At 40.5% G+C, this 24,763-nt stretch overlaps 8 non-coding genes across 8 annotated transcripts; all 8 read left to right on the top strand.

Annotated features, from left to right (window-relative positions):
• The first annotated feature begins 1,420 nt into the window (after positions 1 to 1,420).
• On the top strand, positions 1,421 to 1,492 carry TRNAE-CUC (transfer RNA glutamic acid (anticodon CUC)). Its single transcript has one exon. It is a non-coding gene; the product is annotated as a tRNA-Glu (tRNA).
• Positions 1,493 to 4,767: 3,275 nt separating this feature from the next.
• On the top strand, positions 4,768 to 4,839 carry TRNAE-CUC (transfer RNA glutamic acid (anticodon CUC)). The gene has a single exon. It is a non-coding gene; the product is annotated as a tRNA-Glu (tRNA).
• Positions 4,840 to 9,305: 4,466 nt separating this feature from the next.
• On the top strand, positions 9,306 to 9,377 carry TRNAE-CUC (transfer RNA glutamic acid (anticodon CUC)). The gene has a single exon. It is a non-coding gene; the product is annotated as a tRNA-Glu (tRNA).
• A 3,275-nt stretch (positions 9,378 to 12,652) lies between these two features.
• TRNAE-CUC (transfer RNA glutamic acid (anticodon CUC)) lies at positions 12,653 to 12,724 on the top strand. Its single transcript has one exon. It is a non-coding gene; the product is annotated as a tRNA-Glu (tRNA).
• A 2,356-nt stretch (positions 12,725 to 15,080) lies between these two features.
• TRNAE-CUC (transfer RNA glutamic acid (anticodon CUC)) lies at positions 15,081 to 15,152 on the top strand. The gene has a single exon. It is a non-coding gene; the product is annotated as a tRNA-Glu (tRNA).
• Positions 15,153 to 15,996: 844 nt separating this feature from the next.
• TRNAE-CUC (transfer RNA glutamic acid (anticodon CUC)) lies at positions 15,997 to 16,068 on the top strand. Its single transcript has one exon. It is a non-coding gene; the product is annotated as a tRNA-Glu (tRNA).
• Positions 16,069 to 18,108: 2,040 nt separating this feature from the next.
• TRNAE-CUC (transfer RNA glutamic acid (anticodon CUC)) lies at positions 18,109 to 18,180 on the top strand. The gene has a single exon. It is a non-coding gene; the product is annotated as a tRNA-Glu (tRNA).
• A 5,068-nt stretch (positions 18,181 to 23,248) lies between these two features.
• On the top strand, positions 23,249 to 23,320 carry TRNAE-CUC (transfer RNA glutamic acid (anticodon CUC)). Its single transcript has one exon. It is a non-coding gene; the product is annotated as a tRNA-Glu (tRNA).
• The last annotated feature ends 1,443 nt before the right edge of the window (positions 23,321 to 24,763 follow it).

The following is a 24,763-nucleotide window of genomic DNA, read 5'->3' as shown; positions in this document are numbered from 1 at the left end:
CCCAAAACACCAACCTTTCAAAGAAATGATGCACTTTCAGTTCAGCGCATCATTTCTAATACTTGAGCAACAGTGAGTTGTCAAAACAGACAATGGAAATTGATAACAAAGAGTCAGCTATCTTCCTTTCTTAGTGAATATTTTTCAGTTAGCTACTAAAAGACTTGTGCTCTTGTACAAAAGTATTTTTTTTGACATGGAGTGTCAAACTAAACCATCCCTCCCTGGTGGTCTACTGGCTAGGATTCGGTGCTCTCACCGCCGCTGCCCGGGTTCGATTCCCGGGCTGGGAAAGTGAGGTCCTTGGAATATTTTTTGCCAAAAACACCAACCTTTCAAAGAAATGATGCACTTTCAGTTCAGCGCATCATTTCTAATACTTGAGCAACAGTGAGATGTCAAAACAGACAATGGAAATTGATAACAGAGAGTCAGCTATCTTCCTTTCTTAGTGAATATTTTTCAGTTAGCTACTAAAAGACTTGTGCTCTTGTACAAAAGTATTTTTTTCATCAGAACCAATTAGACCATATTTGATATCTGAGTCATTAATGTCTTCTTTCTTTAGCACCAGAACAATTTATCATGGAGCCAGGGACTCTCAACGTCTAGCTCCTCAAAATTATTTTTTCGTGCCAGTACTATACATCCATCAGGTAAAGCTGCTGTGTGGTGTAATTTAAGACTGCTATGCACAACCATTTTTACTCTCCTTCCTTCTAAAACTGATTCCTAGTAGCCCACTCCCTCACATTCCATTGCTTTGGACTTCATTCAGAAAACTTCCTTTTCTTTCATGGAGTGTCAAACTAAACCATCCCTCCCTGGTGGTCTAGTGGCTAGGATTCGGCGCTCTCACCGCCGCGGCCCGGGCTCGATTCCCGGTCAGGGAAAGTGAGGTCCTCGGAATATTTTTGCCAAAAACACCAACCTTTCAAAGAAATGATGCACTTTCAGTTCAGCGCATCATTTCTAATACTTGAGCAACAGTGAGTTGTCAAAACAGACAATGGAAATTGATAACAAAGAGTCAGCTATCTTCCTTTCTTAGTGAATATTTTTCAGTTAGCTACTAAAAGACTTGTGCTCTTGTACAAAAGTATTTTTTTCATCAGAACCAATTAGACCATATTTGATATCTGAGTCATTAATGTCTTCTTTCTTTAGCACCAGAACAATTTATCATGGAGCCAGGGACTCTCAACGTCTAGCTCCTCAAAATAATTTTTTCGTGCCAGTACTATACATCCATCAGGTAAAGCTGCTGTGTGGTGTATTTTAAGACTGCTATGCACAACCATTTTTACTCTCCTTCATTCTAAAACTGATTCCTAGTAGCCCACTCCCTCACATTCCATTGCTTTGGACTTCATTCAGGAAACTTCCTTTTCTTTCATGGAGTGTCAAACTAAACCATCCATCCCTGGTGGTCTAGTGGCTAGGATTCGGCGCTCTCACCGCCGCGGCCCGGGTTCGATTCCCGGTCAGGGAAAGTGAGGTCCTCGGAATATTTTTGCCAAAAACACCAACCTTTCAAAGAAATGATGCACTTTCAGTTCAGCGCATCATTTCTAATACTTGAGCAACAGTGAGTTGTCAAAACAGACAATGGAAATTGATAACAAAGAATCAGCTATCTTCCATTCTTAGTGAATATTTTTCAGTTAGCTACTAAAAGACTTGTGCTCTTGTACAAAAGTATTTTTTTCATCAGAACCAATTAGACCATATTTGATATCTGAGTCATTAATGTCTTCTTTCTTTAGCACCAGAACAATTTATCATGGAGCCAGGGACTCTCAACGTCTAGCTCCTCAAAATAATTTTTTCGTGCCAGTACTATACATCCATCAGGTAAAGCTGCTGTGTGGTGTAATTTAAGACTGCTATGCACAACCATTTTTACTCTCCTTCATTCTAAAACTGATTCCTAGTAGCCCACTCCCTCACATTCCATTGCTTTGGACTTCATTCAGGAAACTTCCTTTTCTTTCATGGAGTGTCAAACTAAACCATCCATCCCTGGTCGTCTAGTGGCTAGGATTCAGCGCTCTCACCGCCGCGGCCCGGGTTCGATTCCCGGTCAGGGAAAGTGAGGTCCTCGGAATATTTTTGCCAAAAACACCAACCTTTCAAAGAAATGATGCACTTTCAGTTCAGCGCATCATTTCTAATACTTGAGCAACAGTGAGTTGTCAAAACAGACAATGGAAATTGATAACAAAGAATCAGCTATCTTCCTTTCTTAGTGAATATTTTTCAGTTAGCTACTAAAAGACTTGTGCTCTTGTACAAAAGTATTTTTTTTGACATGGAGTGTCAAACCAAACCATCCCTCCCTGGTGGTCTACTGGCTAGGATTCAGCGCTCTCACCGCCGCGGCCCGGGTTCGATTCCCGGTCAGGGAAAGTGAGGTCCTTGGAATATTTTTGCTAAAAACACCAACCTTTCAAAGAAATGATGCACTTTCAGTTCAGCGCATCATTTCTAATACTTGAGCAACAGTGAGTTGTCAAAACAGACAATGGAAATTGATAACAAAGAGTCAGCTATCTTCCTTTCTTAGTGAATATTTTTCAGTTAGCTACTAAAAGACTTGTGCTCTTGTACAAAAGTATTTTTTTCATCAGAACCAATTAGACCTTATTTGATATCTGAATCATTAATGTCTTCTTTCTTTAGCACCAGAACAATTTATCATGGAGCCAGGGACTCTCAACGTCTAGCTCCTCAAAATAATTTTTTCGTGCCCGTACTATACATCCATCAGGTAAAGCTGCTGTGTGGTGTAATTTAAGACTGCTATGCACAACCATTTTTACTCTCCTTCCTTCTAAAACTGATTCCTAGTAGCCCACTCCCTCACATTCCATTGCTTTGGACTTCATTCAGAAAACTTCCTTTTCTTTCATGGAGTGTCAAACTAAACCATCCCTCCCAGGTGGTCTAGTGGCTAGGATTCGGCGCTCTCACCGCTGTGGCCTGGGTTCGATTCCTGGACAGGCAAAGTGAGGTCCTCGGAATATTTTTGCCAAAAACACCAACCTTTCAAAGAAATGATGCACTTTCAGTTCAGCGCATCATTTCTAATACTTGAGCAACAGTGAGTTGTCAAAACAGACAATGGAAATTGATAACAAAGAGTCAGCTATCTTCCTTTCTTAGTGAATATTTTTCAGTTAGCTACTAAAAGACTTGTGCTCTTGTACAAAAGTATTTTTTTTGACATGGAGTGTCAAACTAAACCATCCCTCCCTGGTGGTCTACTGGCTAGGATTCGGCGCTCTCACCGCCGCTGCCCGGGTTCGATTCCCGGGCTGGGAAAGTGAGGTCCTTGGAATATTTTTGCCAAAAACACCAACCTTTCAAAGAAATGATGCACTTTCAGTTCAGCGCATCATTTCTAATACTTGAGCAACAGTGAGATGTCAAAACAGACAATGGAAATTGATAACAGAGAGTCAGCTATCTTCCTTTCTTAGTGAATATTTTTCAGTTAGCTACTAAAAGACTTGTGCTCTTGTACAAAAGTTTTTTTTTCATCAGAACCAATTAGACCATATTTGATATCTGAGTCATTAATGTCTTCTTTCTTTAGCACCAGAACAATTTATCATGGAGCCAGGGACTCTCAACGTCTAGCTCCTCAAAATAATTTTTTCGTGCCAGTACTATACATCCATCAGGTAAAGCTGCTGTGTGGTGTAATTTAAGACTGCTATGCACAACCATTTTTACTCTCCTTCCTTCTAAAACTGATTCCTAGTAGCCCACTCCCTCACATTCCATTGCTTTGGACTTCATTCAGGAAACTTCCTTTTCTTTCATGGAGTGTCAAACTAAACCATCCCTTCCAGGTGGTCTAGTGGCTAGGATTCGGCGCTCTCACCGCTGCGGCCTGGGTTCGATTCCTGGTCAGGCAAAGTGAGGTCCTCTGAATATTTTTGCCAAAAACACCAACCTTTCAAAGAAATGATGCACTTTCAGTTCAGCGCATCATTTCTAATACTTGAGCAACAGTGAGTTGTCAAAACAGACAATGGAAATTGATAACAAAGAGTCAGCTATCTTCCTTTCTTAGTGAATATTTTTCAGTTAGCTACTAAAAGACTTGTGCTCTTGTACAAAAGTATTTTTTTTGACATGGAGTGTCAAACTAAACCATCCCTCCCTGGTGGTCTACTGGCTAGGATTCGGCGCTCTCACCGCCGCTGCCCGGGTTCGATTCCCGGGCTGGGAAAGTGAGGTCCTTGGAATATTTTTGCCAAAAACACCAACCTTTCAAAGAAATGATGCACTTTCAGTTCAGCGCATCATTTCTAATACTTGAGCAACAGTGAGATGTCAAAACAGACAATGGAAATTGATAACAGAGAGTCAGCTATCTTCCTTTCTTAGTGAATATTTTTCAGTTAGCTACTAAAAGACTTGTGCTCTTGTACAAAAGTATTTTTTTCATCAGAACCAATTAGACCATATTTGATATCTGAGTCATTAATGTCTTCTTTCTTTAGCACCAGAACAATTTATCATGGAGCCAGGGACTCTCAACGTCTAGCTCCTCAAAATTATTTTTTCGTGCCAGTACTATACATCCATCAGGTAAAGCTGCTGTGTGGTGTAATTTAAGACTGCTATGCACAACCATTTTTACTCTCCTTCCTTCTAAAACTGATTCCTAGTAGCCCACTCCCTCACATTCCATTGCTTTGGACTTCATTCAGAAAACTTCCTTTTCTTTCATGGAGTGTCAAACTAAACCATCCCTCCCTGGTGGTCTAGTGGCTAGGATTCGGTGCTCTCACCGCCGCGGCCCGGGTTCGATTCCCGGTCAGGGAAAGTGAGGTCCTCGGAATATTTTTGCCAAAAACACCAACCTTTCAAAGAAATGATGCACTTTCAGTTCAGCGCATCATTTCTAATACTTGAGCAACAGTGAGTTGTCAAAACAGACAATGGAAATTGATAACAAAGAGTCAGCTATCTTCCTTTCTTAGTGAATATTTTTCAGTTAGCTACTAAAAGACTTGTGCTCTTGTACAAAAGTATTTTTTTCATCAGAACCAATTAGACCATATTTGATATCTGAGTCATTAATGTCTTCTTTCTTTAGCACCAGAACAATTTATCATGGAGCCAGGGACTCTCAACGTCTAGCTCCTCAATATAATTTTTTCGTGCCAGTACTATACATCCATCAGGTAAAGCTGCTGTGTGGTGTAATTTAAGACTGCTATGCACAACCATTTTTACTCTCCTTCATTCTAAAACTGATTCCTAGTAGCCCACTCCCTCACATTCCATTGCTTTGGACTTCATTCAGGAAACTTCCTTTTCTTTCATGGAGTGTCAAACTAAACCATCCATCCCTGGTGGTCTAGTGGCTAGGATTCGGCGCTCTCACCGCCGCGGCCCGGGTTCGATTCCCTGTCAGGGAAAGTGAGGTCCTCGGAATATTTTTGCCAAAAACACCAACCTTTCAAAGAAATGATGCACTTTCAGTTCAGCGCATCATTTCTAATACTTGAGCAACAGTGAGTTGTCAAAACAGACAATGGAAATTGATAACAAAGAGTCAGCTATCTTCCTTTCTTAGTGAATATTTTTCAGTTAGCTACTAAAAGACTTGTGCTCTTGTACAAAAGTTTTTTTTGACATGGAGTGTCAAACTAAACTATCCCTCCCTGGTGGTCTACTGGCTAGGATTCAGCGCTCTCACCGCCGCGGCCCGGGTTCGATTCCCGGTCAGGGAAAGTGAGGTCCTCGGAATATTTTTGCCAAAAACACCAACCTTTCAAAGAAATGATGCACTTTCAGTTCAGCGCATCATTTCTAATACTTGAGCAACAGTGAGTTGTCAAAACAGACAATGGAAATTGATAACAAAGAGTCAGCTATCTTCCTTTCTTAGTGAATATTTTTCAGTTAGCTACTAAAAGACTTGTGCTCTTGTACAAAAGTATTTTTTTCATCAGAACCAATTAGACCATATTTGATATCTGAGTCATTAATGTCTTCTTTCTTTAGCACCAGAACAATTTATCATGGAGCCAGGGACTCTCAACGTCTAGCTCCTCAAAATAATTTTTTCGTGCCAGTACTATACATCCATCAGGTAAAGCTGCTGTGTGGTGTAATTTAAGACTGCTATGCACAACCATTTTTACTCTCCTTCATTCTAAAACTGATTCCTAGTAGCCCACTCCCTCACATTCCATTGCTTTGGACTTCATTCAGGAAACTTCCTTTTCTTTCATGGAGTGTCAAACTAAACCATCCATCCCTGGTGGTCTAGTGGCTAGGATTCGGCGCTCTCACCGCCGCGGCCTGATTCGATTCCCGGTCAGGGAAAGTGAGGTCCTCGGAATATTTTTGCCAAAAACACCAACCTTTCAAAGAAATGATGCACTTTCAGTTCAGCGCATCATTTCTAATACTTGAGCAACAGTGAGTTGTCAAAACAGACAATGGAAATTGATAACAAAGAGTCAGCTATCTTCCTTTCTTAGTGAATATTTTTCAGTTAGCTACTAAAAGACTTGTGCTCTTGTACAAAAGTATTTTTTTCATCAGAACCAATTAAACCTTATTTGATATCTGAATCATTAATGTCTTCTTTCTTTAGCACCAGAACAATTTATCATGGAGCCAGGGACTCTCAACGTCTAGCTCCTCAAAATAATTTTTTCGTGCCATTACTATACATCCATCAGGTAAAGCTGCTGTGTGATGTAATTTAAGACTGCTATGCACAACCATTTTTACTCTCCTTCCTTCTAAAACTGATTCCTAGTAGCCCACTCCCTCACATTCCATTGCTTTGGACTTCATTCAGGAAACTTCCTTTTCTTTCATGGAGTGTCAAACTAAACCATCCCTCCCAGGTGGTCTAGTGGCTAGAATTCGGTGCTCTCACCGCTGCGGCCTGGGTTCGATTCCTGGTCAGGCAAAGTGAGGTTCTCGGAATATTTTTGCCAAAAACACCAACCTTTCAAAGAAATGATGCACTTTCAGTTCAGCGCATCATTTCTAATACTTGAGCAACAGTGAGTTGTCAAAACAGACAATGGAAATTGATAACAAAGAGTCAGCTATCTTCCTTTCTTAGTGAATATTTTTCAGTTAGCTACTAAAAGACTTGTGCTCTTGTACAAAAGTTTTTTTTGACATGGAGTGTCAAACTAAACTATCCCTCCCTGGTGGTCTACTGGCTAGGATTCAGCGCTCTCACCGCCGCGGCCCGGGTTCGATTCCCGGTCAGGGAAAGTGAGGTCCTCGGAATATTTTTGCCAAAAACACCAACCTTTCAAAGAAATGATGCACTTTCAGTTCAGCGCATCATTTCTAATACTTGAGCAACAGTGAGTTGTCAAAACAGACAATGGAAATTGATAACAAAGAGTCAGCTATCTTCCTTTCTTAGTGAATATTTTTCAGTTAGCTACTAAAAGACTTGTGCTCTTGTACAAAAGTATTTTTTTCATCAGAACCAATTAGACCATATTTGATATCTGAGTCATTAATGTCTTCTTTCTTTAGCACCAGAACAATTTATCATGGAGCCAGGGACTCTCAACGTCTAGCTCCTCAAAATAATTTTTTCGTGCCAGTACTATACATCCATCAGGTAAAGCTGCTGTGTGGTGTAATTTAAGACTGCTATGCACAACCATTTTTACTCTCCTTCATTCTAAAACTGATTCCTAGTAGCCCACTCCCTCACATTCCATTGCTTTGGACTTCATTCAGGAAACTTCCTTTTCTTTCATGGAGTGTCAAACTAAACCATCCATCCCTGGTGGTCTAGTGGCTAGGATTCGGCGCTCTCACCGCCGCGGCCTGATTCGATTCCCGGTCAGGGAAAGTGAGGTCCTCGGAATATTTTTGCCAAAAACACCAACCTTTCAAAGAAATGATGCACTTTCAGTTCAGCGCATCATTTCTAATACTTGAGCAACAGTGAGTTGTCAAAACAGACAATGGAAATTGATAACAAAGAGTCAGCTATCTTCCTTTCTTAGTGAATATTTTTCAGTTAGCTACTAAAAGACTTGTGCTCTTGTACAAAAGTATTTTTTTCATCAGAACCAATTAAACCTTATTTGATATCTGAATCATTAATGTCTTCTTTCTTTAGCACCAGAACAATTTATCATGGAGCCAGGGACTCTCAACGTCTAGCTCCTCAAAATAATTTTTTCGTGCCATTACTATACATCCATCAGGTAAAGCTGCTGTGTGATGTAATTTAAGACTGCTATGCACAACCATTTTTACTCTCCTTCCTTCTAAAACTGATTCCTAGTAGCCCACTCCCTCACATTCCATTGCTTTGGACTTCATTCAGGAAACTTCCTTTTCTTTCATGGAGTGTCAAACTAAACCATCCCTCCCAGGTGGTCTAGTGGCTAGAATTCGGTGCTCTCACCGCTGCGGCCTGGGTTCGATTCCTGGTCAGGCAAAGTGAGGTTCTCGGAATATTTTTGCCAAAAACACCAACCTTTCAAAGAAATGATGCACTTTCAGTTCAGCGCATCATTTCTAATACTTGAGCAACAGTGAGTTGTCAAAACAGACAATGGAAATTGATAACAAAGAGTCAGCTATCTTCCTTTCTTAGTGAATATTTTTCAGTTAGCTACTAAAAGACTTGTGCTCTTGTACAAAAGTATTTTTTTGACATGGAGTGTCAAACTAAACCATCCCTCCCTGGTGGTCTACTGGCTAGGATTCGGCGCTCTCACCGCCGCTGCCTGGGTTCGATTCCCGGGCTGGGAAAGTGAGGTCCTTGGAATATTTTTGCCAAAAACACCAACCTTTCAAAGAAATGATGCACTTTCAGTTCAGCGCATCATTTCTAATACTTGAGCAACAGTGAGATGTCAAAACAGACAATGGAAATTGATAACAGAGAGTCAGCTATCTTCCTTTCTTAGTGAATATTTTTCAGTTAGCTACTAAAAGACTTGTGCTCTTGTACAAAAGTATTTTTTTCATCAGAACCAATTAGACCATATTTGATATCTGAGTCATTAATGTCTTCTTTCTTTAGCACCAGAACAATTTATCATGGAGCCAGGGACTCTCAACGTCTAGCTCCTCAAAATAATTTTTTCGTGCCAGTACTATACATCCATCAGGTAAAGCTGCTGTGTGGTGTAATTTAAGACTGCTATGCACAACCATTTTTACTCTCCTTCATTCTAAAACTGATTCCTAGTAGCCCACTCCCTCACATTCCATTGCTTTGGACTTCATTCAGGAAACTTCCTTTTCTTTCATGGAGTGTCAAACTAAACCATCCATCCCTGGTCGTCTAGTGGCTAGGATTCGGCGCTCTCACCGCCGCGGCCCGGGTTCGATTCCCGGTCAGGGAAAGTGTGGTCCTCGGAATATTTTTGCCAAAAACACCAACCTTTCAAAGAAATGATGCACTTTCAGTTCAGCGCATCATTTCTAATACTTGAGCAACAGTGAGTTGTCAAAACAGACAATGGAAATTGATAACAAAGAGTCAGCTATCTTCCTTTCTTAGTGAATATTTTTCAGTTAGCTACTAAAAGACTTGTGCTCTTGTACAAAAGTATTTTTTTCATCAGAACCAATTAGACCATATTTGATATCTGAGTCATTAATGTCTTCTTTCTTTAGCACCAGAACAATTTATCATGGAGCCAGGGACTCTCAACGTCTAGCTCCTCAAAATAATTTTTTCGTGCCAGTACTATACATCCATCAGGTAAAGCTGCTGTGTGGTGTAATTTAAGACTGCTATGCACAACCATTTTTACTCTCCTTCATTCTAAAACTGATTCCTAGTAGCCCACTCCCTCACATTCCATTGCTTTGGACTTCATTCAGGAAACTTCCTTTTCTTTCATGGAGTGTCAAACTAAACCATCCATCCCTGGTCGTCTAGTGGCTAGGATTCAGCGCTCTCACCGCCGCGGCCCGGGTTCGATTCCCGGTCAGGGAAAGTGAGGTCCTCGGAATATTTTTGCCAAAAACACCAACCTTTCAAAGAAATGATGCACTTTCAGTTCAGCGCATCATTTCTAATACTTGAGCAACAGTGAGTTGTCAAAACAGACAATGGAAATTGATAACAAAGAATCAGCTATCTTCCTTTCTTAGTGAATATTTTTCAGTTAGCTACTAAAAGACTTGTGCTCTTGTACAAAAGTATTTTTTTTGACATGGAGTGTCAAACCAAACCATCCCTCCCTGGTGGTCTACTGGCTAGGATTCAGCGCTCTCACCGCCGCGGCCCGGGTTCGATTCCCGGTCAGGGAAAGTGAGGTCCTTGGAATATTTTTGCTAAAAACACCAACCTTTCAAAGAAATGATGCACTTTCAGTTCAGCGCATCATTTCTAATACTTGAGCAACAGTGAGTTGTCAAAACAGACAATGGAAATTGATAACAAAGAGTCAGCTATCTTCCTTTCTTAGTGAATATTTTTCAGTTAGCTACTAAAAGACTTGTGCTCTTGTACAAAAGTATTTTTTTCATCAGAACCAATTAGACCTTATTTGATATCTGAATCATTAATGTCTTCTTTCTTTAGCACCAGAACAATTTATCATGGAGCCAGGGACTCTCAACGTCTAGCTCCTCAAAATAATTTTTTCGTGCCCGTACTATACATCCATCAGGTAAAGCTGCTGTGTGGTGTAATTTAAGACTGCTATGCACAACCATTTTTACTCTCCTTCCTTCTAAAACTGATTCCTAGTAGCCCACTCCCTCACATTCCATTGCTTTGGACTTCATTCAGAAAACTTCCTTTTCTTTCATGGAGTGTCAAACTAAACCATCCCTCCCAGGTGGTCTAGTGGCTAGGATTCGGCGCTCTCACCGCTGCGGCCTGGGTTCGATTCCTGGACAGGCAAAGTGAGGTCCTCGGAATATTTTTGCCAAAAACACCAACCTTTCAAAGAAATGATGCACTTTCAGTTCAGCGCATCATTTCTAATACTTGAGCAACAGTGAGTTGTCAAAACAGACAATGGAAATTGATAACAAAGAGTCAGCTATCTTCCTTTCTTAGTGAATATTTTTCAGTTAGCTACTAAAAGACTTGTGCTCTTGTACAAAAGTATTTTTTTTGACATGGAGTGTCAAACTAAACCATCCCTCCCTGGTGGTCTACTGGCTAGGATTCGGCGCTCTCACCGCCGCTGCCCGGGTTCGATTCCCGGGCTGGGAAAGTGAGGTCCTTGGAATATTTTTGCCAAAAACACCAACCTTTCAAAGAAATGATGCACTTTCAGTTCAGCGCATCATTTCTAATACTTGAGCAACAGTGAGATGTCAAAACAGACAATGGAAATTGATAACAGAGAGTCAGCTATCTTCCTTTCTTAGTGAATATTTTTCAGTTAGCTACTAAAAGACTTGTGCTCTTGTACAAAAGTTTTTTTTTCATCAGAACCAATTAGACCATATTTGATATCTGAGTCATTAATGTCTTCTTTCTTTAGCACCAGAACAATTTATCATGGAGCCAGGGACTCTCAACGTCTAGCTCCTCAAAATAATTTTTTCGTGCCAGTACTATACATCCATCAGGTAAAGCTGCTGTGTGGTGTAATTTAAGACTGCTATGCACAACCATTTTTACTCTCCTTCCTTCTAAAACTGATTCCTAGTAGCCCACTCCCTCACATTCCATTGCTTTGGACTTCATTCAGGAAACTTCCTTTTCTTTCATGGAGTGTCAAACTAAACCATCCCTTCCAGGTGGTCTAGTGGCTAGGATTCGGCGCTCTCACCGCTGCGGCCTGGGTTCGATTCCTGGTCAGGCAAAGTGAGGTCCTCTGAATATTTTTGCCAAAAACACCAACCTTTCAAAGAAATGATGCACTTTCAGTTCAGCGCATCATTTCTAATACTTGAGCAACAGTGAGTTGTCAAAACAGACAATGGAAATTGATAACAAAGAGTCAGCTATCTTCCTTTCTTAGTGAATATTTTTCAGTTAGCTACTAAAAGACTTGTGCTCTTGTACAAAAGTATTTTTTTTGACATGGAGTGTCAAACTAAACCATCCCTCCCTGGTGGTCTACTGGCTAGGATTCGGCGCTCTCACCGCCGCTGCCCGGGTTCGATTCCCGGGCTGGGAAAGTGAGGTCCTTGGAATATTTTTGCCAAAAACACCAACCTTTCAAAGAAATGATGCACTTTCAGTTCAGCGCATCATTTCTAATACTTGAGCAACAGTGAGATGTCAAAACAGACAATGGAAATTGATAACAGAGAGTCAGCTATCTTCCTTTCTTAGTGAATATTTTTCAGTTAGCTACTAAAAGACTTGTGCTCTTGTACAAAAGTATTTTTTTCATCAGAACCAATTAGACCATATTTGATATCTGAGTCATTAATGTCTTCTTTCTTTAGCACCAGAACAATTTATCATGGAGCCAGGGACTCTCAACGTCTAGCTCCTCAAAATTATTTTTTCGTGCCAGTACTATACATCCATCAGGTAAAGCTGCTGTGTGGTGTAATTTAAGACTGCTATGCACAACCATTTTTACTCTCCTTCCTTCTAAAACTGATTCCTAGTAGCCCACTCCCTCACATTCCATTGCTTTGGACTTCATTCAGAAAACTTCCTTTTCTTTCATGGAGTGTCAAACTAAACCATCCCTCCCTGGTGGTCTAGTGGCTAGGATTCGGTGCTCTCACCGCCGCGGCCCGGGTTCGATTCCCGGTCAGGGAAAGTGAGGTCCTCGGAATATTTTTGCCAAAAACACCAACCTTTCAAAGAAATGATGCACTTTCAGTTCAGCGCATCATTTCTAATACTTGAGCAACAGTGAGTTGTCAAAACAGACAATGGAAATTGATAACAAAGAGTCAGCTATCTTCCTTTCTTAGTGAATATTTTTCAGTTAGCTACTAAAAGACTTGTGCTCTTGTACAAAAGTATTTTTTTCATCAGAACCAATTAGACCATATTTGATATCTGAGTCATTAATGTCTTCTTTCTTTAGCACCAGAACAATTTATCATGGAGCCAGGGACTCTCAACGTCTAGCTCCTCAATATAATTTTTTCGTGCCAGTACTATACATCCATCAGGTAAAGCTGCTGTGTGGTGTAATTTAAGACTGCTATGCACAACCATTTTTACTCTCCTTCATTCTAAAACTGATTCCTAGTAGCCCACTCCCTCACATTCCATTGCTTTGGACTTCATTCAGGAAACTTCCTTTTCTTTCATGGAGTGTCAAACTAAACCATCCATCCCTGGTGGTCTAGTGGCTAGGATTCGGCGCTCTCACCGCCGCGGCCCGGGTTCGATTCCCTGTCAGGGAAAGTGAGGTCCTCGGAATATTTTTGCCAAAAACACCAACCTTTCAAAGAAATGATGCACTTTCAGTTCAGCGCATCATTTCTAATACTTGAGCAACAGTGAGTTGTCAAAACAGACAATGGAAATTGATAACAAAGAGTCAGCTATCTTCCTTTCTTAGTGAATATTTTTCAGTTAGCTACTAAAAGACTTGTGCTCTTGTACAAAAGTTTTTTTTGACATGGAGTGTCAAACTAAACTATCCCTCCCTGGTGGTCTACTGGCTAGGATTCAGCGCTCTCACCGCCGCGGCCCGGGTTCGATTCCCGGTCAGGGAAAGTGAGGTCCTCGGAATATTTTTGCCAAAAACACCAACCTTTCAAAGAAATGATGCACTTTCAGTTCAGCGCATCATTTCTAATACTTGAGCAACAGTGAGTTGTCAAAACAGACAATGGAAATTGATAACAAAGAGTCAGCTATCTTCCTTTCTTAGTGAATATTTTTCAGTTAGCTACTAAAAGACTTGTGCTCTTGTACAAAAGTATTTTTTTCATCAGAACCAATTAGACCATATTTGATATCTGAGTCATTAATGTCTTCTTTCTTTAGCACCAGAACAATTTATCATGGAGCCAGGGACTCTCAACGTCTAGCTCCTCAAAATAATTTTTTCGTGCCAGTACTATACATCCATCAGGTAAAGCTGCTGTGTGGTGTAATTTAAGACTGCTATGCACAACCATTTTTACTCTCCTTCATTCTAAAACTGATTCCTAGTAGCCCACTCCCTCACATTCCATTGCTTTGGACTTCATTCAGGAAACTTCCTTTTCTTTCATGGAGTGTCAAACTAAACCATCCCTCCCAGGTGGTCTAGTGGCTAGAATTCGGTGCTCTCACCGCTGCGGCCTGGGTTCGATTCCTGGTCAGGCAAAGTGAGGTTCTCGGAATATTTTTGCCAAAAACACCAACCTTTCAAAGAAATGATGCACTTTCAGTTCAGCGCATCATTTCTAATACTTGAGCAACAGTGAGTTGTCAAAACAGACAATGGAAATTGATAACAAAGAGTCAGCTATCTTCCTTTCTTAGTGAATATTTTTCAGTTAGCTACTAAAAGACTTGTGCTCTTGTACAAAAGTATTTTTTTGACATGGAGTGTCAAACTAAACCATCCCTCCCTGGTGGTCTACTGGCTAGGATTCGGCGCTCTCACCGCCGCTGCCTGGGTTCGATTCCCGGGCTGGGAAAGTGAGGTCCTTGGAATATTTTTGCCAAAAACACCAACCTTTCAAAGAAATGATGCACTTTCAGTTCAGCGCATCATTTCTAATACTTGAGCAACAGTGAGATGTCAAAACAGACAATGGAAATTGATAACAGAGAGTCAGCTATCTTCCTTTCTTAGTGAATATTTTTCAGTTAGCTACTAAAAGACTTGTGCTCTTGTACAAAAGTATTTTTTTCATCAGAACCAATTAGACCATATTTGATATCTGAGTCATTAATGTCTTCTTTCTTTAGCACCAGAACAATTTATCATGGAGCCAGGGACTCTCAACGTCTAGCTCCTCAAAATAATTTTTTCGTGCCAGTACTATACATCCATCAGGTAAAGCTGCTGTGTGGTGTAATTTAAGACTGCTATGCACAACCATTTTTACTCTCCTTCATTCTAAAACTGATTCCTAGTAGCCCACTCCCTCACATTCCATTGCTTTGGACTTCATTCAGGAAACTTCCTTTTCTTTCATGGAGTGTCAAACTAAACCATCCATCCCTGGTCGTCTAGTGGCTATGATTCGGCGCTCTCACCGCCGCGGCCCGGGTTCGATTCCCGGTCAGGGAAAGTGTGGTCCTCGGAATATTTTTGCCAAAAACACCAACCTTTCAAAGAAATGATGCACTTTCAGTTCAGCGCATCATTTCTAATACTTGAGCAACAGTGAGTTGTCAAAACAGACAATGGAAATTGATAACAAAGAGTCAGCTATCTTCCTTTCTTAGTGAATATTTTTCAGTTAGCTACTAAAAGACTTGTGCTCTTGTACAAAAGTATTTTTTTTGACATGGAGTGTCAAACTAAACCATCCCTCCCTGGTGGTCTACTGGCTAGGATTCAGCGCTCTCACCGCCGCGGCCCGGGTTCGATTCCCGGTCAGGGAAAGTGAGGTCCTTGGAATATTTTTGCTAAAAACACCAACCTTTCAAAGAAATGATGCACTTTCAGTTCAGCGCATCATTTCTAATACTTGAGCAACAGTGAGTTGTCAAAACAGACAATGGAAATTGATAACAAAGAGTCAGCTATTTTCCTTTCTTAGTGAATATTTTTCAGTTAGCTACTAAAAGACTTGTGCTCTTGTACAAAAGTATTTTTTTCATCAGAACCAATTAGACCATATTTGATATCTGAGTCATTAATGTCTTCTTTCTTTAGCACCAGAACAATTTATCATGGAGCCAGGGACTCTCAACGTCTAGCTCCTCAAAATTATTTTTTCGTGCCAGTACTATACATCCATCAGGTAAAGCTGCTGTGTGGTGTAATTTAAGACTGCTATGCACAACCATTTTTACTCTCCTTCCTTCTAAAACTGATTCCTAGTAGCCCACTCCCTCACATTCCATTGCTTTGGACTTCATTCAGAAAACTTCCTTTTCTTTCATGGAGTGTCAAACTAAACCATCCCTCCCTGGTGGTCTAGTGGCTAGGATTCGGCGCTCTCACCGCCGCGGCCAGGGTTCGATTCCCGGTCAGGGAAAGTGAGGTCCTCAGAATATTTTTGCCAAAAACACCAACCTTTCAAAGAAATGATGCACTTTCAGTTCAGCGCATCATTTCTAATACTTGAGCAACAGTGAGTTGTCAAAACAGACAATGGAAATTGATAACAAAGAGTCAGCTATCTTCCTTTCTTAGTGAATATTTTTCAGTTAGCTACTAAAAGACTTGTGCTCTTGTACAAAAGTATTTTTTTCATCAGAACCAATTAGACCATATTTGATATCTGAGTCATTAATGTCTTCTTTCTTTAGCACCAGAACAATTTATCATGGAGCCAGGGACTCTCAACGTCTAGCTCCTCAAAATAATTTTTTCGTGCCAGTACTATACATCCATCAGGTAAAGCTGCTGTGTGGTGTAATTTAAGACTGCTATGCACAACCATTTTTACTCTCCTTCATTCTAAAACTGATTCCTAGTAGCCCACTCCCTCACATTCCATTGCTTTGGACTTCATTCAGGAAACTTCCTTTTCTTTCATGGAGTGTCAAACTAAACCATCCATCCCTGGTGGTCTAGTGGCTAGGATTCGGCGCTCTCACCGCCGCGGCCCGATTCGATTCCTGGTCAGGGAAAGTGAGGTCCTCGGAATATTTTTGCCAAAAACACCAACCTTTCAAAGAAATGATGCACTTTCAGTTCAGCGCATCATTTCTAATACTTGAGCAACAGTGAGTTGTCAAAACAGACAATGGAAATTGATAACAAAGAGTCAGCTATCTTCCTTTCTTAGTGAATATTTTTCAGTTAGCTACTAAAAGACTTGTGCTCTTGTACAAAAGTATTTTTTTCATCAGAACCAATTAAACCTTATTTTATATCTGAATCATTAATGTCTTCTTTCTTTAGCACCAGAACAATTTATCATGGAGCCAGGGACTCTCAACGTCTAGCTCCTCAAAATAATTTTTTCGTGCCATTACTATACATCCATCAGGTAAAGCTGCTGTGTGATGTAATTTAAGACTGCTATGCACAACCATTTTTACTCTCCTTCCTTCTAAAACTGATTCCTAGTAGCCCACTCCCTCACATTCCATTGCTTTGGACTTCATTCAGGAAACTTCCTTTTCTTTCATGGAGTGTCAAACTAAACCATCCCTCCCAGGTGGTCTAGTGGCTAGAATTCGGTGCTCTCACCGCTGCGGCCTGGGTTCGATTCCTGGTCAGGCAAAGTGAGGTCCTCGGAATATTTTTGCCAAAAACACCAACCTTTCAAAGAAATGATGCACTTTCAGTTCAGCGCATCATTTCTAATACTTGAGCAACAGTGAGTTGTCAAAACAGACAATGGAAATTGATAACAAAGAGTCAGCTATCTTCCTTTCTTAGTGAATATTTTTCAGTTAGCTACTAAAAGACTTGTGCTCTTGTACAAAAGTATTTTTTTGACATGGAGTGTCAAACTAAACCATCCCTCCCTGGTGGTCTACTGGCTAGGATTCGGCGCTCTCACCGCCGCTGCCTGGGTTCGATTCCCGGGCTGGGAAAGTGAGGTCCTTGGAATATTTTTGCCAAAAACACCAACCTTTCAAAGAAATGATGCACTTTCAGTTCAGCGCATCATTTCTAATACTTGAGCAACAGTGAGATGTCAAAACAGACAATGGAAATTGATAACAAAGAGTCAGCTATCTTCCTTTCTTAGTGAATATTTTTCAGTTAGCTACTAAAAGACTTGTGCTCTTGTACAAAAGTATTTTTTTCATCAGAACCAATTAGACCATATTTGATATCTGAGTCATTAATGTCTTCTTTCTTTAGCACCAGAACAATTTATCATGGAGCCAGGGACTCTCAACGTCTAGCTCCTCAAAATTATTTTTTCGTGCCAGTACTATACATCCATCAGGTAAAGCTGCTGTGTGGTGTAATTTAAGACTGCTATGCACAACCATTTTTACTCTCCTTCCTTCTAAAACTGATTCCTAGTAGCCCACTCCCTCACATTCCATTGCTTTGGACTTCATTCAGAAAACTTCCTTTTCTTTCATGGAGTGTCAAACTAAACCATCCCTCCCTGGTGGTCTAGTGGCTAGGATTCGGCGCTCTCACCGCCGCGGCCCGGGTTCGATTCCCGGTCAGGGAAAGTGAGGTCCCCAGAATATTTTTGCCAAAAACACCAACCTTTCAAAGAAATGATGCACTTTCAGTTCAGCGCATCATTTCTAATACTTGAGCAACAGTGAGTTGTCAAAACAGACAATGGAAATTGATAACAAAGAGTCAGCTATCTTCCTTTCTTAGTGAATATTTTTCAGTTAGCTACTAAAAGACTTGTGCTCTTGTACAAAAGTATTTTTTTCATCAGAACCAATTAGACCATATTTGATATCTGAGTCATTAATGTCTTCTTTCTTTAGCACCAGAACAATTTATCATGGAGCCAGGGACTCTCAACGTCTAGCTCCTCAAAATAATTTTTTCGTGCCAGTACTATACATCCATCAGGTAAAGCTGCTGTGTGGTGTAATTTAAGACTGCTATGCACAACCATTTTTACTCTCCTTCATTCTAAAACTGATTCCTAGTAGCCCACTCCCTCACATTCCATTGCTTTGGACTTCATTCAGGAAACTTCCTTTTCTTTCATGGAGTGTCAAACTAAACCATCCATCCCTGGTGGTCTAGTGGCTAGGATTCGGCGCTCTCACCGCCGCGGCCCGATTCGATTCCCGGTCAGGGAAAGTGAGGTCCTCGGAATATTTTTGCCAAAAACACCAACCTTTCAAAGAAATGATGCACTTTCAGTTCAGCGCATCATTTCTAATACTTGAGCAACAGTGAGTTGTCAAAACAGACAATGGAAATTGATAACAAAGAGTCAGCTATCTTCCTTTCTTAGTGAATATTTTTCAGTTAGCTACTAAAAGACTTGTGCTCTTGTACAAAAGTATTTTTTTCATCAGAACCAATTAAACCTTATTTGATATCTGAATCATTAATGTCTTCTTTCTTTAGCACCAGAACAATTTATCATGGAGCCAGGGACTCTCAACGTCTAGCTCCTCAAAATAATTTTTTCGTGCCATTACTATACATCCATCAGGTAAAGCTGCTGTGTGATGTAATTTAAGACTGCTATGCACAACCATTTTTACTCTCCTTCCTTCTAAAACTGATTCCTAGTAGCCCACTCCCTCACATTCCATTGCTTTGGACTTCATTCAGGAAACTTCCTTTTCTTTCATGGAGTGTCAAACTAAACCATCCCTCCCAGGTGGTCTAGTGGCTAGAATTCGGTGCTCTCACCGCTGCGGCCTGGGTTCGATTCCTGGTCAGGCAAAGTGAGGTCCTCGGAATATTTTTGCCAAAAACACCAACCTTTCAAAGAAATGATGCACTTTCAGTTCAGCGCATCATTTCTAATACTTGAGCAACAGTGAGTTGTCAAAACAGACAATGGAAATTGATAACAAAGAGTCAGCTATCTTCCTTTCTTAGTGAATATTTTTCAGTTAGCTACTAAAAGACTTGTGCTCTTGTACAAAAGTATTTTTTTGACATGGAGTGTCAAACTAAACCATCCCTCCCTGGTGGTCTACTGGCTAGGATTCGGCGCTCTCACCGCCGCTGCCTGGGTTCGATTCCCGGGCTGGGAAAGTGAGGTCCTTGGAATATTTTTGCCAAAAACACCAACCTTTCAAAGAAATGATGCACTTTCAGTTCAGCGCATCATTTCTAATACTTGAGCAACAGTGAGATGTCAAAACAGACAATGGAAATTGATAACAGAGAGTCAGCTATCATCCTTTCTTAGTGAATATTTTTCAGTTAGCTACTAAAAGACTTGTGCTCTTGTACAAAAGTATTTTTTTCATCAGAACCAATTAGACCATATTTGATATCTGAGTCATTAATGTCTTCTTTCTTTAGCACCAGAACAATTTATCATGGAGCCAGGGACTCTCAACGTCTAGCTCCTCAAAATAATTTTTTCGTGCCAGTACTATACATCCATCAGGTAAAGCTGCTGTGTGGTGTAATTTAAGACTGCTATGCACAACCATTTTTACTCTCCTTCCTTCTAAAACTGATTCCTAGTAGCCCACTCCCTCACATTCCATTGCTTTGGACTTCATTCAGGAAACTTCCTTTTCTTTCATGGAGTGTCAAACTAAACCATCCCTCCCAGGTGGTCTAGTGGCTAGGATTCGGCGCTCTCACCGCTGCGGCCTGGGTTCGATTCCTGGTCAGGCAAAGTGAGGTCCTCGGAATATTTTTGCCAAAAACACCAACCTTTCAAAGAAATGATGCACTTTCAGTTCAGCGCATCATTTCTAATACTTGAGCAACAGTGAGTTGTCAAAACAGACAATGGAAATTGATAACAAAGAGTCAGCTATCTTCCTTTCTTAGTGAATATTTTTCAGTTAGCTACTAAAAGACTTGTGCTCTTGTACAAAAGTATTTTTTTCATCAGAACCAATTAGACCATATTTGATATCTGAGTCATTAATGTCTTCTTTCTTTAGCACCAGAACAATTTATCATGGAGCCAGGGACTCTCAACGTCTAGCTCCTCAAAATAATTTTTTCGTGCCAGTACTATACATCCATCAGGTAAAGCTGCTGTGTGGTGTAATTTAAGACTGCTATGCACAACCATTTTTACTCTCCTTCATTCTAAAACTGATTCCTAGTAGCCCACTCCCTCACATTCCATTGCTTTGGACTTCATTCAGGAAACTTCCTTTTCTTTCATGGAGTGTCAAACTAAACCATCCATCCCTGGTGGTCTAGTGGCTAGGATTCGGCGCTCTCACCGCCGCGGCCCGATTCGATTCCCGGTCAGGGAAAGTGAGGTCCTCGGAATATTTTTGCCAAAAACACCAACCTTTCAAAGAAATGATGCACTTTCAGTTCAGCGCATCATTTCTAATACTTGAGCAACAGTGAGTTGTCAAAACAGACAATGGAAATTGATAACAAAGAGTCAGCTATCTTCCTTTCTTAGTGAATATTTTTCAGTTAGCTACTAAAAGACTTGTGCTCTTGTACAAAAGTATTTTTTTCATCAGAACCAATTAAACCTTATTTGATATCTGAATCATTAATGTCTTCTTTCTTTAGCACCAGAACAATTTATCATGGAGCCAGGGACTCTCAACGTCTAGCTCCTCAAAATAATTTTTTCGTGCCATTACTATACATCCATCAGGTAAAGCTGCTGTGTGATGTAATTTAAGACTGCTATGCACAACCATTTTTACTCTCCTTCCTTCTAAAACTGATTCCTAGTAGCCCACTCCCTCACATTCCATTGCTTTGGACTTCATTCAGGAAACTTCCTTTTCTTTCATGGAGTGTCAAACTAAACCATCCCTCCCAGGTGGTCTAGTGGCTAGAATTCGGTGCTCTCACCGCTGCGGCCTGGGTTCGATTCCTGGTCAGGCAAAGTGAGGTCCTCGGAATATTTTTGCCAAAAACACCAACCTTTCAAAGAAATGATGCACTTTCAGTTCAGCGCATCATTTCTAATACTTGAGCAACAGTGAGTTGTCAAAACAGACAATGGAAATTGATAACAAAGAGTCAGCTATCTTCCTTTCTTAGTGAATATTTTTCAGTTAGCTACTAAAAGACTTGTGCTCTTGTACAAAAGTATTTTTTTGACATGGAGTGTCAAACTAAACCATCCCTCCCTGGTGGTCTACTGGCTAGGATTCGGCGCTCTCACCGCCGCTGCCTGGGTTCGATTCCCGGGCTGGGAAAGTGAGGTCCTTGGAATATTTTTGCCAAAAACACCAACCTTTCAAAGAAATGATGCACTTTCAGTTCAGCGCATCATTTCTAATACTTGAGCAACAGTGAGATGTCAAAACAGACAATGGAAATTGATAACAGAGAGTCAGCTATCTTCCTTTCTTAGTGAATATTTTTCAGTTAGCTACTAAAAGACTTGTGCTCTTGTACAAAAGTATTTTTTTCATCAGAACCAATTAGACCATATTTGATATCTGAGTCATTAATGTCTTCTTTCTTTAGCACCAGAACAATTTATCATGGAGCCAGGGACTCTCAACGTCTAGCTCCTCAAAATAATTTTTTCGTGCCAGTACTATACATCCATCAGGTAAAGCTGCTGTGTGGTGTAATTTAAGACTGCTATGCACAACCATTTTTACTCTCCTTCCTTCTAAAACTGATTCCTATTAGCCCACTCCCTCACATTCCATTGCTTTGGACTTCATTCAGGAAACTTCCTTTTCTTTCATGGAGTGTCAAACTAAACCATCCCTCCCAGGTGGTCTAGTGGCTAGGATTCGGCGCTCTCACCGCTGCGGCCTGGGTTCGATTCCTGGTCAGGCAAAGTGAGGTCCTCGGAATATTTTTGCCAAAAACACCAACCTTTCAAAGAAATGATGCACTTTCAGTTCAGCGCATCATTTCTAATACTTGAGCAACAGTGAGTTGTCAAAACAGAAAATGGAAATTGATAACAAAGAGTCAGCTATCTTCCTTTCTTAGTGAATATTTTTCAGTTAGCTACTAAAAGACTTGTGCTCTTGTACAAAAGTATTTTTTTTGACATGGAGTGTCAAACTAAACCATCCCTCCCTGGTGGTCTACTGGCTAGGATTCGGCGCTCTCACCGCCGCTGCCCGGGTTCGATTCCCGGGCTGGGAAAGTGAGGTCCTTGGAATATTTTTGCCAAAAACTCCAACCTTTCAAAGAAATGATGCACTTTCAGTTCAGCGCATCATTTCTAATACTTGAGCAACAGTGAGATGTCAAAACAGACAATGGAAATTGATAACAAAGAGTCAGCTATCTTCCTTTCTTAGTGAATATTTTTCAGTTAGCTACTAAAAGACTTGTGCTCTTGTACAAAAGTATTTTTTTCATCAGAACCAATTAGACCATATTTGATATCTGAGTCATTAATGTCTTCTTTCTTTAGCACCAGAACAATTTATCATGGAGCCAGGGACTCTCAACGTCTAGCTCCTCAAAATAATTTTTTCGTGCCAGTACTATACATCCATCAGGTAAAGCTGCTGTGTGGTGTAATTTAAGACTGCTATGCACAACCATTTTTACTCTCCTTCATTCTAAAACTGATTCCTAGTAGCCCACTCCCTCACATTCCATTGCTTTGGACTTCATTCAGGAAACTTCCTTTTCTTTCATGGAGTGTCAAACTAAACCATCCATCCCTGGTGGTCTAGTGGCTAGGATTCGGCGCTCTCACCGCCGCGGCCCGGGTTCGATTCCCGGTCAGGGAAAGTGAGGTCCTCGGAATATTTTTGCCAAAAACACCAACCTTTCAAAGAAATGATGCACTTTCAGTTCAGCGCATCATTTCTAATACTTGAGCAACAGTGAGTTGTCAAAACAGACAATGGAAATTGATAACAAAGAGTCAGCTATCTTCCTTTCTTAGTGAATATTTTTCAGTTAGCTACTAAAAGACTTGTGCTCTTGTACAAAAGTATTTTTTTCATCAGAACCAATTAAACCTTATTTGATATCTGAATCATTAATGTCTTCTTTCTTTAGCACCAGAACAATTTATCATGGAGCCAGGGACTCTCAACGTCTAGCTCCTCAAAATAATTTTTTCGTGCCATTACTATACATCCATCAGGTAAAGCTGCTGTGTGATGTAATTTAAGACTGCTATGCACAACCATTTTTACTCTCCTTCCTTCTAAAACTGATTCATAGTAGCCCACTCCCTCACATTCCATTGCTTTGGACTTCATTCAGGAAACTTCCTTTTCTTTCATGGAGTGTCAAACTAAACCATCCCTCCCAGGTGGTCTAGTGGCTAGAATTCAGCGCTCTCACCGCTGCGGCCTGGGTTCGATTCCTCGTCAGGCAAAGTGAGGTCCTCGGAATATTTTTGCCAAAAACACCAACCTTTCAAAGAAATGATGCACTTTCAGTTCAGCGCATCATTTCTAATACTTGAGCAACAGTGAGTTGTCAAAACAGACAATGGAAATTGATAACAAAGAGTCAGCTATCTTCCTTTCTTAGTGAATATTTTTCAGTTAGCTACTAAAAGACTTGTGCTCTTGTACAAAAGTATTTTTTTGACATGGAGTGTCAAACTAAACCATCCCTCCCTGGTGGTCTACTGGTTAGGATTCGGCGCTCTCACCGCCGCTGCCTGGGTTCGATTCCCGGGCTGGGAAAGTGAGGTCCTTGGAATATTTTTGCCAAAAACACCAACCTTTCAAAGAAATGATGCACTTTCAGTTCAGCGCATCATTTCTAATACTTGAGCAACAGTGAGATGTCAAAACAGACAATGGAAATTGATAACAGAGAGTCAGCTATCTTCCTTTCTTAGTGAATATTTTTCAGTTAGCTACTAAAAGACTTGTGCTCTTGTACAAAAGTATTTTTTTCATCAGAACCAATTAGACCATATTTGATATCTGAGTCATTAATGTCTTCTTTCTTTAGCACCAGAACAATTTATCATGGAGCCAGGGACTCTCAACGTCTAGCTCCTCAAAATTATTTTTTCGTGCCAGTACTATACATCCATCAGGTAAAGCTGCTGTGTGGTGTAATTTAAGACTGCTATGCACAACCATTTTTACTCTCCTTCCTTCTAAAACTGATTCCTAGTAGCCCACTCCCTCACATTCCATTGCTTTGGACTTCATTCAGAAAACTTCCTTTTCTTTCATGGAGTGTCAAACTAAACCATCCCT

Source organism: Taudactylus pleione, unplaced genomic scaffold (assembly GCF_031769625.1).
Source record: "Taudactylus pleione unplaced genomic scaffold, aTauple2 ptg000174l, whole genome shotgun sequence".
In the NCBI taxonomy this organism is placed as follows: Eukaryota; Metazoa; Chordata; class Amphibia; order Anura; family Myobatrachidae; genus Taudactylus; species Taudactylus pleione.
This window is presented reverse-complemented; position numbering and strand designations above follow the sequence as displayed.